The sequence below is a fragment of the Bos indicus x Bos taurus genome, chromosome 7, assembly GCF_003369695.1.
Source record: "Bos indicus x Bos taurus breed Angus x Brahman F1 hybrid chromosome 7, Bos_hybrid_MaternalHap_v2.0, whole genome shotgun sequence".
Lineage (NCBI taxonomy): Eukaryota > Metazoa > Chordata > Mammalia > Artiodactyla > Bovidae > Bos > Bos indicus x Bos taurus.
The window spans coordinates 4535167-4547921 of record NC_040082.1 but is presented as its reverse complement, the minus strand read 5'-3'; positions in this window follow the sequence as shown (position 1 = coordinate 4547921).

The window sequence follows — 12755 nt, the reverse complement described above, 5'->3', positions numbered from 1 at the left end:
ATGTGAGGAGTATTCTTTTCCATGTTAAAAGATGAGGTGGATAACAGATGAGGCAAAGAAAAAAGTACTTGAGCAGTAATGGATATGCTATCTCTTTATCTAAGCTTGGCAAATGTAGTACACCTCAAACTCTTTGCAGTGTATAAATAGATTTGGAAAAAACTTTGTGTAGAATTCACAATGAAGAACCACACTGATCCAGTAAAAGCCACGGTTGGTAAATTTCTCAGGAATTGCTCCAATATAAGGATTGACACAGAATAGTATGGCACCCACTCCAGGGCTCTTGCCTGAGAATCCCATGGACGGAGGAGCCTGGTGGGCTGCAGTCCATGGGGTCGATGAGGGTCGGACACGACTGAGCGACTTCACTTTCACTTTTCACTTTCATGCATTGGAGAAGGAAATGGCAGCCCACTCCAGTGTTCTTGCCTGGAGAATCCCAGGGACGGGGGAGCCTGGTGGGCTGACGTCTATGGGGTGACACACAGTCAGACGTAACTGAAGTGACTTAGCAGCAGCAGCAGCTCTCAGTAGACAGTCTTCTTTTTGGAAAGAGCTTTATGAAGGGAAGTACAGAGTGAAAATGATGAAAACAGTGTAAATATCTTCTTCTTGGTAAAATTTAAGAGTGCTTCACTCAGAACCTCAAAACCTGTACCGCTAAGTACCTACAGAGTTGAAAAACAAAGCCATATAACTTAGATGTATTTTAAGGAAAGTGTCAAAAAGTTAATGCAGTTCTACACTGAAGCATTCTCTCAGGTCTCCAAAGTTTAAAATATATAATCTAGTCTCCTGTGTCTCTTAATCCTTTGCATCTATGGATAGTTCCTGTTTATGTTAGCAAATAAAAAAGATGGAATGTAGGTCAAAGGTTCTCTGGACTTATTTCCCTTTAAAAAAAAATCAATATCCTGAAGAAACTTAGCTTTTATGATACCTGTCCATCTCTCAATAGTTGATGATGATATAATAATAATAATAAATGTAGATTAAATTCCCTGGTTGTAGCAGGAACTGGGTTAGTTAAAAATTCAAATAAAATAAAAGCAGGTTATAAGGGTCAAACAAATTAAGCTTTCTTTGAGATCTGGATCAGCATCTGAGCCTTGTAACCAGGCTTCTTAATTGAATATTAAGAACTATCACTCAAGCGTGAGGAAAACAGTGATGATTATGTAATGGCCTTCTATTGAGATTATTCCCGTCTAGCATATGGACTATTTCATATCACACTTCACAAGTTTTGATACTTCTGACATCTTAATCTAAAGTAGATACTGTTTAAAATCCTGTGATCACTAAAGTGCTCTAAAATATGAGCTATTTAAATATGTATTTCCTGGCAATTAATGCCTACCAGTGACAATGACCAAATGTTTCATTATAGGATGGCTAATGAAAGGCAGCCACAACCAGAGAGAATTAACCTGCACATTTTTCCACTTGTAACCTTTCTCCTTGCCACAGAATAAACAGATTTAACACAGTAGTTCTTTAATCTTCTCTAAAAGCTTGATGATGGGAAATTTCCTACATAAAATATGCGATCCTGAATAAGGTTATTAATCAAATTCAACATCCAATTCACAATTTCACAAGAGGTTGCCAAATTTACAGAGAAAGGGTCAAATTAGTTTATATACTATGGGTAAATTATTTTCCCATCTGACTGTATGATTTTTTAAACTCACTGTTTTCTGAACCCTAACAGAAAACAGGATATTGGCTCACAAGGGGTAGAGGAAGTATAAAGTCTCTGAGTTAATGCTATGTCTGTTTTAATTAACTACTTCATAAAATTTTTTCACACAGGTTACAAACAACATGCAGTAGGATTACAACTATGAAGACAAAGAATTTAACCTTGGGAAAAATGAGAAGAGGAGAAAATGTGTTTGCTTAATGAGACTGTCAGTGGTATTTGTCTCTCTTAATTCTTTTCTTGTGCTTTATTTTCATCTAATGGGAATTCTTTTAAAGAAAATTTATGTTATCCTAAGTACTTTAACTGAGACATTTCTTCTCACATAAGAAATAATTTGTTTTTGCTGATACTTTTCAAGAAATTTGAGAACCACCTTAAACTGTTGTTTGTTTTAGTGATTATTTCTACAGAAAAAAAAATGGAAGTGTTAAACAAGTATAGCTTCGTGGGGAAGACAGTTCCTCTTAGGCAGTGTCTGAATTTATGAATTCTAAGGTTCAAAAGTGAAACGAAAATCACTCAGTCGTGTCTGATACCATAGTGGGTAGCCTTTCCCTTCTCCAGGGGGGATCTTCCCAACCCAGGGATCAAACCCAGGTCTGTCACACAAATTAAATGGCTTCCAGAAACTTATTTAATATACACAAGATTAATTCTGTGTTTCATTTTACTTCTCCAAGTATGTTGTTTTTTCAGTGGTAGATGTTGGCATCTTTTCAATAAACAGTGCATTTGGCAAGAACAAGCATTGCCTTGGCGATGCAAGTGATGATTAAGGATTTAGTGTTCAAGAGCATCATGATGGATTCTTGTTAAAAGGGAAAGCAAGATTCAGCTAAGCTTACACAGCATAAAGATAGAGAAGACAGTTAAATAAAATTATTTCATATTCCTGAATCAGTTCTGCTTTCTCCACTTCCCCCAGTTCATGGAAAATACAATATTGTATTTATATATTATGATGGCTGGAACTTAAGTAGCTAAAAAATAAAAATAAGGATACTTCTGCCTTTGATATAAATAATGCTTATACATGTACACATAGAAGCAATCATTTTTTGTGACACCAACACATTCTGAAAATATACAGATATATATAACAGCAATCACAGTAGTGGTTATTATTTATCAAGTGATTATGAAGTACCCTCCAGGCACTGGGCTGCATGCTTATAGATACAGGTCCTTGAACTTTCTACATCTCTGAAAGTAAGAGTTGCTGTGCCCACTTGATAGTGAAGAAACAAAATCTCTAGAAAGAGTTTATTTACCAAGACTTAGTTTTGGTTTACTTACTGAGACTTGCCAAGCTTCACAGCTCATGAGAGGCGGCACAGGGATTTGAAATGCATCCTGTTTCATTTCAGTGTCCAGGGAGTTCTGTGTGCATGCTGTGGTGCTGTCTTCATATTGCTCGAAGAGGTCTGAATTGGGTAGTGGGTCTGAGTCAGAGCCTTCAAACAATCTCATCATCTTAACTAAGATACTCATTTCTTCTGTGTGTGTGTGTATGTGTGTGCTCAGTCATGTCTGACTCTGTGAACCCATGGACTATATCCTGCCAGCCTCCTCCATCCATGAAATTCAGTCCAGCAAAGCTAAAGAGAAAACTCTGAAAGCCAAGAAGCTAAGCATTTAATTTTCAGAATGAATATTTATAATACTTTTCCTTTGGTTCAGTTCTAGTAAAGTGGGTGAACCTAGACCCTGTTATGCAGAATGAAGTAATTCAGAAAGGAGAAAAATAAATATCGTATATTGATGCATATATATGGAATCTAAAAAAACGGTTTTGGTGAACCTATTTGCAGGGAAGGAATGGAAATGCAGATGTCTAGAACGGACTTGTGGACACAGTGGGGGAAGGAAAGAATGAGACAAACGGAGAAAGGATCAGCAACATATGTGAGCTATCGTGTATAAAACAGAGAGCTGCTCTTTAATGCAGGGAACCCAGCCTAGCCCTCTGTGCCGACCTGGAGGGGAGGCAGCCTACGAGGAAGGCGCTCCATGTGTGACTACGGCTGGTTTGCACTGTTGTGTGGCAGAAACCAACACAGCATTATAAAGCCATTTTTATTTTTATAATTAAAAAGTTTTTATAAAATTTTCATTTTTATAAAGCAATTTTCCTCCAATTAAAAAATAAATTAAAAAAAGAAAAAATAAATCAATTAAATGTAAAAACTAAAGTGCTTTAAAAAAGTCCAGATAATGCAAACAATGTAAGAGGTATATACAATATTTGGGCCATTCTGTGATAACCATCATTAACATTCTGGTGACTCAGCTTTCTTGTAGGACTTTGTACATGTTAGGTAATAGGTAGGTAGGAGAGGAAACAAAAAATTTTGCATAAGTAGAAGAAAGCACATAGAGGTTTTCTTTTTAATTATCATTAATTTTTACTTTTTTTAACCTCTAACCTATAGCCAGCCACATGACTGCCCCTCAATGCCAGCCATCAGTAATTCGTATTCAGTTCAGTTCAGTTCAGTCGCTCAGTCGTGTCCAACTTTGCGACCCCATGAATTGCAGCACGCCAGGCCTCCCTGTCCATCACCAACTCCTGGAGTTCACTCAGACTCACGTCCATCGAGTCAGTGATGCCATCCAGCCATCTCATCCTCTGTCGTCCCCTTCTCCTCCTGCCCCCAATCCCTCCCAGCATCAGGGTCTTTTCCAATGAGTCAACTCTTCGCATGAGGTGGCCAAAGTATTGGAATTAGTAATTTGTTTATCTTTTCTATTTTTTCCCAATATTTAATCATCTGCAGTGATACATGAGGATTTTGTAACTGTTCTTTTCACAAAAATTGTCAGGTATTTCTTTGTGATTGCTTTTTCTCCTTGAAAATGTCTTGAGGAAACCTCTGTGAATTAGTTTAAAAATAATTTATTCTTCTTAATAGCCAAATATGTCATAGTGTAAAAATACAAATAATGGTCACTCAGTGTGTCTTTTTTTTTTTTTTAATAGCTCTAAAAGGATCATCTCTGGACCTTTCTGTGATAGATATATAAGGGGCTTACTTTAATGAGAGAGATTTTCAGAAGTCAATGTGCTGTGCTTAGTTGCTTGGTCATGTCTGACTCTTTCGACCCCATGTAGCTTGCCAGGCTCCTCTGTCCATGGGGATTCTCAAGGCAAGAATACTCCACTGGGTTGCCAGGCCCTCCTGCATGGGATCTTCCCAACCCAGGGACTGAACCCAGGTCTCTCTCACTGCAGGCAGATTCTTTACCTTCTGAGCCACCAGGGAAGCCCTTATGTATCAGAAGTGGATACATAAGTAGTATAATTACCATATACGCATATTTTTTAGATATTTCCAGATAGCTTTTATAAAACACTGTGAGAAGTTCCATTTAACATGGAAATATTAAATGACAAGGCAGTATATACTGCTTTCCCATAATGGGAAATAAGGGATATTAAAAAGCATCTCCCATTCCTTGTTTGATTTAATTGTATTTTTACTGAACACCTAGATGCCAGCCTCGAAAACAATATATTACTTCACTTAGGATCACCAGAAATAAGAATTAAAAATTGCTGGGTTCAAGAACTGTCCACATAGTTTTAACTACATTCAGATATGTCTGCCAGAAGAGCATTTACACATCATCTCTTTCATGTGGGATGGTTGGTTGGTTGACTGGTTGGTCATTTTCAGTCTACTTCTCCAGTCCACAGTATCACTGTCACCATGTCTCTATTATTTACTGGAGTTTGCTATATTCTTCAAGTGTATAGGGCAGAAATAAGATTAAAAACCAGTGCTGCAGGCATTTATCTACTCAACCAAACTCACGGGCAGTTTACTGTCTGATATAAGAGCTACATTTCTGTCCCAGAAATCAGAAGGCTTGCTTTTCTGCATTCATATCCCATTCATATTGCATTATTTTAGAAATGTTTATGAAATTTAACTAACCAGGCTTCTTGAAATAAACTAACTTTAAAACAACTTGATAAATGCAGCCCAAGCATGAATGTATCATTTAAAATACACATAATAGATTCTATAAGGTGTCTTAAATTGAAGTTAGATAGCAGCAAGCCCAGAATTCAATAAAGAAACTTTGTAGACTCAACATAACTTACATATTGCTCTTTGTCTGATCATATCATATAAAGCTATTTTGGATTTATTTTTAACTGACACAGAGGAGAAAATTCTTTATTAATTGAGGAAAGAAATCTTTGAATAGGAATAGCATTGACTTTTAAATTATTGGCCTTATCTTGCTCTTTTATGTATGCTCAGAATAGTGACAGCATTTTCAACAATGTTCCCAAAGCCATTTAGCTTACAAAGTGGAATTATTGTGATACGGTACACTTAATGCATTTCTTCTTCATAGCATCTTATTTCATAAAAATCAATTGGATTTTATGCCTTGCATAGAAGGCCCTTCTTGCACAATGAAGGCAGAGTTATTATGGGTAAGCTGGCCAGATATCATCAAATGCACTAGAACCTTTCTATAGTATTTATTGTTGTACAGAATGCAGTGTAAGGCACTCCACTACCGTACAATAAGTAGCAGTTTCTCTAGCGCAGCCATTGTAGGAACTCTTTATAGGAAGCTATTAATATCACAAAGGTAGGCAAGGAAGTCTTGAAGTTTTTCCAGAGAGAAGATATACTGAAGTAACAATAAAGCCACCCTAATGCAGCTTTACACATGCAATGTACCTAGCAGTGTCTAGCCCGTGGTAGGCATTCGAAAGATACTTGCTGAATAAATGAAGGCAGTTTTCTAAAATAACATATGCAATGATGACACAAAGGTAAGACACCAACAGACACAGACAAGGGATTCAAGTTCTACTGAGGTTGGTAAGGAAATAATACTGTATTCTTTTTAACAGACAAATAATCAGAGCTAAGAGAAACAGGAACATATTTCAAATTGGAGGGACAAACGTCCATGCCCTTGGGAGCCCAGCTGCCAACGTGGTTTCAGATTAAAATTCCATCTGGTTCTTCCGAAAAGCTTATTTCCTTCCATTCTTAAGAGGCTTAATAACCTTCTGACTCTCTTCAGCTCTTGTAAAGAAGCAGTCTATGTGCCTGCTTGCTCACCAAATAAAGGTAACTAAGAACAGCAACAGTGTGTTCTTGACCATTTCTTGAATAAAAGAATCCAAGAAAATGTTTTTTTGTTTTTTCATTTTTTGCAGTTTAAGATCCCACATGCCAAACAAGTAAAAATAAATAAATAAATTGGGCCAAGATATTTTTAAAAATACTATTTTTGTAAAATACAATTTTTGAAGATTACTCTCCATTTGCAGTTATAAACATTGGCTGTTTCCTCATGCTGTCCGATACACCCTTGAATCTCTGGCATCTGATAGTTTGTGCCTTTTGCTCGCCTAGCCCTGTTTTACTGCCTCAGCCCTTCTCCCATGCCTGCTGGTAACCCCTAGCGTGTTCTCTGCCTGCGAGTTAGATTCTTTTTTCTTGTATCCACCAGATTGTTGTATTTTTGAGAAACAGCCTTCAACTTCCCATCTCCCATTTTTAATGGGTCTGGACTGCAAGCATTCTTCAGGTCTATCCCTACGGTATAAATTCCAAACGTGGAGTTTTAACAAAGCCCCAGAACATGCTAATTTCTTTTATAGAAGTAGATGTAATGTTTTAAAGGTATTTCTGCCAACATTGCGACCAAAAATAAATAACAGCATATATGTGATACAGAGCCTTTAAGATAAAAAATAAAATGCTCAGCATTTATTATTTGTAGACTTTTGGATCGCAGCCATTCTGACTGGTGTGAAATGGTACCTCATAGTGGTTTTGATTTGCATTTCTCTGATAATGAGTGATGTTGAGCATCTTTTCATGTGTTTGTTAGCCCTCTGTATGTCTTCTTTGGAGAAATGTCTATTTAGTTCTTTGGCCCATTTTTTGATTGGGTCATTTATTTTTCTGGAGTTGAGCTGTAGGAGTTGCTTGTATATTTTTGAGATTAGCTGTTTGTCAGTTTTGATATTTGACAAAACTAATACAATTATGTAAAGTTTAAAAATAAAATAAAATTAAAAAAATAAAAATAAATTAGCATGGACTTCCAGATAAAGATGAAAAATAAATAAATAAATAAAATGCTCAAAACATTTCACCCTTTTTTATGGCGTTCATAATATAGACATCTTTCCCAGCTTCTTCTCTTTGTTTTTATTAATTTTCTTTAAGATTCCATAAATGCAGATAAATATGGCTTCACATCAACACAGAAGTAGAATCACATGTGTTATGCTTTTCTTATTGTGTTTTTCTCCTTTTTTCCCCCACTTATTTCCTCCTTGTTTTCCTTCCCCATAAGTTGTAGGATATTAACTACTTCTTATGCACACTTTCATGCTGTTTTCGTATCATACAATCATGTATGCATATACATGTGCATATACATACATGCTAAATTGCTTCTGTCGTGTCCAGCTCTTTGCGACCCCATGGACTGTAGCCCACCAGCCTCCTCTGACCAGGGATTCTCCAGGCGAGAATACTGGAGTGGGTTGTCATGCCCTCCTGCAGCGGTTCTTCCTGACAGAGATCGAACCCGCGTGGCTTAGGTCTCCTGCACTGGCAGACAGGCTCCTTACTGCTAGCATCACCTGGGAAGCCCCATATACATATAATGTAAACATATATGAGGTTGATCATGGTTTCCTTCAGAAATGGGATATGGTTTACACACTTTCCTCCATCTTGCTTTCTCTTCTGAAAAACACATCATGAGGTCATTTCAGATCAGCTCATGTGGTCCTGTGTCATTCGATGGCATGCTCCACCATGACTTAGCGTGTATCCAGTGTTTTGTGAAGATTAATTCACAGTTCATTTCTTCCTGGATACATCCAAACACATGTTTTTCCCCCCTCAATGGCATGGAATCCCAGGAGCAGGATTGTCAAAACCAGATAGATAGGAAGGACAGAAACAGATTTGCGTAGTGTTTAAACTGCTGCGCAAAATGATAAAACATTCCACATTTCCGTCACTGACTCTCTACTCATATCATCGAGTCAGAGATAGTTATTGGTCTTTTATTTTTCTTCAAGTAATGAATATTAGCCCTATCACATTATCAAATTTCCCTGAATACTAGTGAGGTCAATTTTCTTATAATTGCAAGCTGTTTGGTTTGGTCTCCCATAAATTGCTATTTCATATTCCTTCTCTCTTGGGGTTTACAAATACAATTTTGTAATAAATTTTCGAGAGATGCCTAAATGCAGAATTTTTTTTATTGACATATACTTGATTTACTGTGGAGGAGGGCATGGCCACTCACTTCAGTGTTCTTGCCTGGAGAATTCCCATAGACAGAGGAGCCTGGTGGGCTACAGTCCATGGGGTCACAAAGAGTTGGACTTGACTGAGTGACTAAGCACACACACACACATACTTGATTTACACTATTGTGTTAGTTTTAGGTGGGTAGTATAGTGATTTTTTTTCTGATTATATTCCATTATAGGTTGTTACAAGATACTGAATGTAATTCCCTGGGCTATACAGTAAATCCTTGTTGCTTTTCTATTTTGTGTATTGCAGTTTATATCTGTTAGTCCTATATTTCTAATTTGTTTCTCCCCCTCCTTCACCCTTTGGTAAACCATAAATTTGTTTTCTATGTCTGTGAGTCTGCTTCTATTTTGCATACAGATTCTTTGTATCATTTTGAGATTCCATGTGTGACATCAGATTGTATTTGTCTTTCTCTGACTTAACTTCAGTAAGCACGATATTCTCTAGGTTCATCAGTATTGCTGAGCATGGCAATGTCTCCTTCTTTTTTGACATCTGAGTGGTCCACTGTGTGGTGTGCAGCACATCTTCTGAAGCCGCTTATCTAGGGGTGAGCACTTGCGTTGCTTCCAGGCCACGGGTATTGTAAACAGCGCTGCTGTGATGCGCATGCGTGTGTCTTTTTGAATCGCTCTTCTCCTTGTTTCTGGGTGTATAGCCAGCAGTGGGATTGCTGGATCGTATGGTACGATGGTATCCTTGCATTTGTCTTATACATTCAAGTATTTACCAAACTCTATTATTTATTGCTTGTATATCATATCTTTATGTAATTTTATATGGTCTATGATGTATAGACACATCTTTAATTTCATAATTTCCTGTTTTCTTCATTTGAGTGAAAAGTTTTTCCTTCTCTTTTCCCATACTTCCCAGACTAAAATAGTTTCCATATGTTTTTTTATAAGGTTTTATTGTTTTCCTCTTTATATTTCAGTTTTTGCCCAGATGGAATTTACTTTTTGTATGCTCTAAAATGGAGAACTTAACTTATTTTATTGGCTTCCAGATAGATAATTAGTTGAGCAACAACCACTCTTTTTACTCTGAATTGAAATGTCATTATATCTTGTATTAAGTTTTCATATACATTTGGATCTTTTTCTGGATTCACTATTCTGCTCTATCATGTGCTGAACTATACCTATAGCAATATCATAGAAACTGGAGTTGAATGTTTTATGTCATGAAATTATTTTATAGGACAAGTCTCTATTACTTTCTTTTGTAATTTTTCTGATTATCTTAAAATGGCATTTCTTTCATGTAAGTTTTACATTGACATCTATCAAGTTGAAAAAAATCTTGAGATTCTATTTAGTAATTTGTCTATTTTATTTTCTATGACAGCAAGTGTTTTCCATCCAGTTAAATAACCTTTCCTTTGTAGACATATCATTTGCATGTGTGCGTGCTAAGTAGCTTCACTTCAGTCAGTTCAGTCGCTCAGTCATGTCCGACTCTTTGTGACCCCATGAATCGCAGCACGCCAGGCCTCCCTGTCCATCACCAACTCCCGGAGTTCACTCAGACTCACGTCCATCCAGTTGGTGATGCCATCCAGCCATCTCATCCTCTGTTGTCCCCTTCTCCTCCTGCCCCCAATCTCTCCCAGCATCAGAGTCTTTTCCAATGAGTCAACTCTTCGCATGAGGTGGCCAAAGTACTGGAGTTTCAGCTTTAGCATCATTCTTTCCAAAGAACACCCAGGACTGATCTCTTTCAGAATGGACTGGTTGGATCTCCTTAGAGTCCAAGGGACTCTCAAGAGTCTTTTCCAACACCACAGTTCAAAAGCATCAATTCTTCAGCGCTCAGCTTTCTTCACAGTCCAACTCTCACATCCATACATAACCACTGGAAAAACCATAGCCTTGACTAGATGGACCTTTGTTGGCAAAGTGATGTCTCTGCTTTTGAATATGCTATCTAGGTTCAGTTGTGTCTAATTCTTTGGGATGCTATGGACTGTAGCCCACCAGGCTCCTCTGTCCATGAGATTTTCCAGCAAAAATACTTCAGTGGGTTGTCATGCCCTCCTGAGACATACTGTTTATATTCCACATATGTCCTTCAGTAATATTTCTTTACTTTTTTTCTATAGATACTTTTCCTTTCTTTTTAATTCCTAAGAATTTTGTAATTTTTTTTCATAGTATTGTTAATAAAACCGTCTAGCTATATCTATTTCCAACTTATTTTTAGCATAGAAAAAGCATCTAATTTTGTGTTTTGTATTTTATGCAAGCAGTGTATCACATACTTTTATTAATTCTAGTGAATTTTTTAAATCAGTAATAAGATTTATTTCTACTTTTTCTAGTACATAACTTTATTGTCTTAATGTTTTATTTAGCTTTTCCAGACTGATGAATAATAATAAAAATGGCAGATATGTTTGCCACATTCCTGCTATTAATGGTAATAATTTTTGCTGCTTAGAAAAATGCTGATTTTTGTTTTTAATAAATCACCTTTATTATCTTTTAAAATTTAATTGTTTATTTTTAACTTTTTTATTGAATGATTCTTTAAATTCTGTAGTGCTTTACAAATTTCAAAACTTTCACACACGTGATATCATATATTCCACAATAATCTTTTTTACTCTACCCCTGTATTCCCCTCCCACCACATTCCCTCTCTCCAGTGTTCAGTTCAGTTCAGTTACTCAGTTGCATAGGAATCTTTGCGACCCCGTGGACTGCAGCACACCAGGCCTCCCTGTCCATCACCAACTCCTGGAGTTTACTCAAACTCATGTCCATTGCGTCGGTGATGCCATCCAACCATCTCATCCTCTGTTGTCCCCTTCTCCTCCTGCCTTCAATCTTTCCCAGCATCAGGATCTTTTCCAATGAATCAGTTCTTTGCATCAGGTGACCAAAGTATTGGAGTTTCAGCTTCAGCATCAGTCCTTCCAATGAACATTCAGGACTGATTTCTTTTAGGATGGACTGGTTGGATCTCCTTGCAGTTCAAGGGTCTCTTAAGGGTCTTCTCCAACACCACAATTCAAAAGCATCAATTCTTCAGCGCTCAACTTTCTTTATGGTCCGGCGCTCACATCTGTATAAGACTACTGGAAAAACCATAGCTTTGACTAGATGGACCTTTGTCAGAAAAGTCATATCTCTGGTTTTTAATATGCTGTCTAGGTTAGTTATAGCTTTTCTTACAAGGAGCAAGTGTCTTTTAATTTCATGGCTGCAGTCACCATTTTGGAGCCCAAGAAAATAAAGCCCATCACTGTTTCTATTGTTTCACCATCTATTTGCCATGAAGTGATGGGACCAGATGCCATGATCTTCATTGTTTGAATGTTGAGTTTTAAGCCAACTTTTTCGTTCTCCTCTTTCACTTTTATCAAGAGGCTCTTCACTTTCTCCACTTTCTAGTTTGTTCTGTGTATCTGAGAGTCCACTTCTTTTGTTTTGTTCACTAGTTTGTTTTATTTCTTAAATTCCACATATAAGCTGTATCATACAGCGGCAAGAATGGACATCCTGGTCTTGTTCCTGATCTTTTGAAGTATAGTTGATTTAAAACACTGTTTTAGTTTAAGATGTACAGCAAAGTGATTTAGTTATTTTTTTGCATTATATTGCATTGTATGTTAGTATAAGACCTTGTTCTAACTTATACTAACTTATATAGTTCGCTGTGCTATACAGTAAATCCTTGCTGCTTAACTGTTTGTGTAATTAGTACCT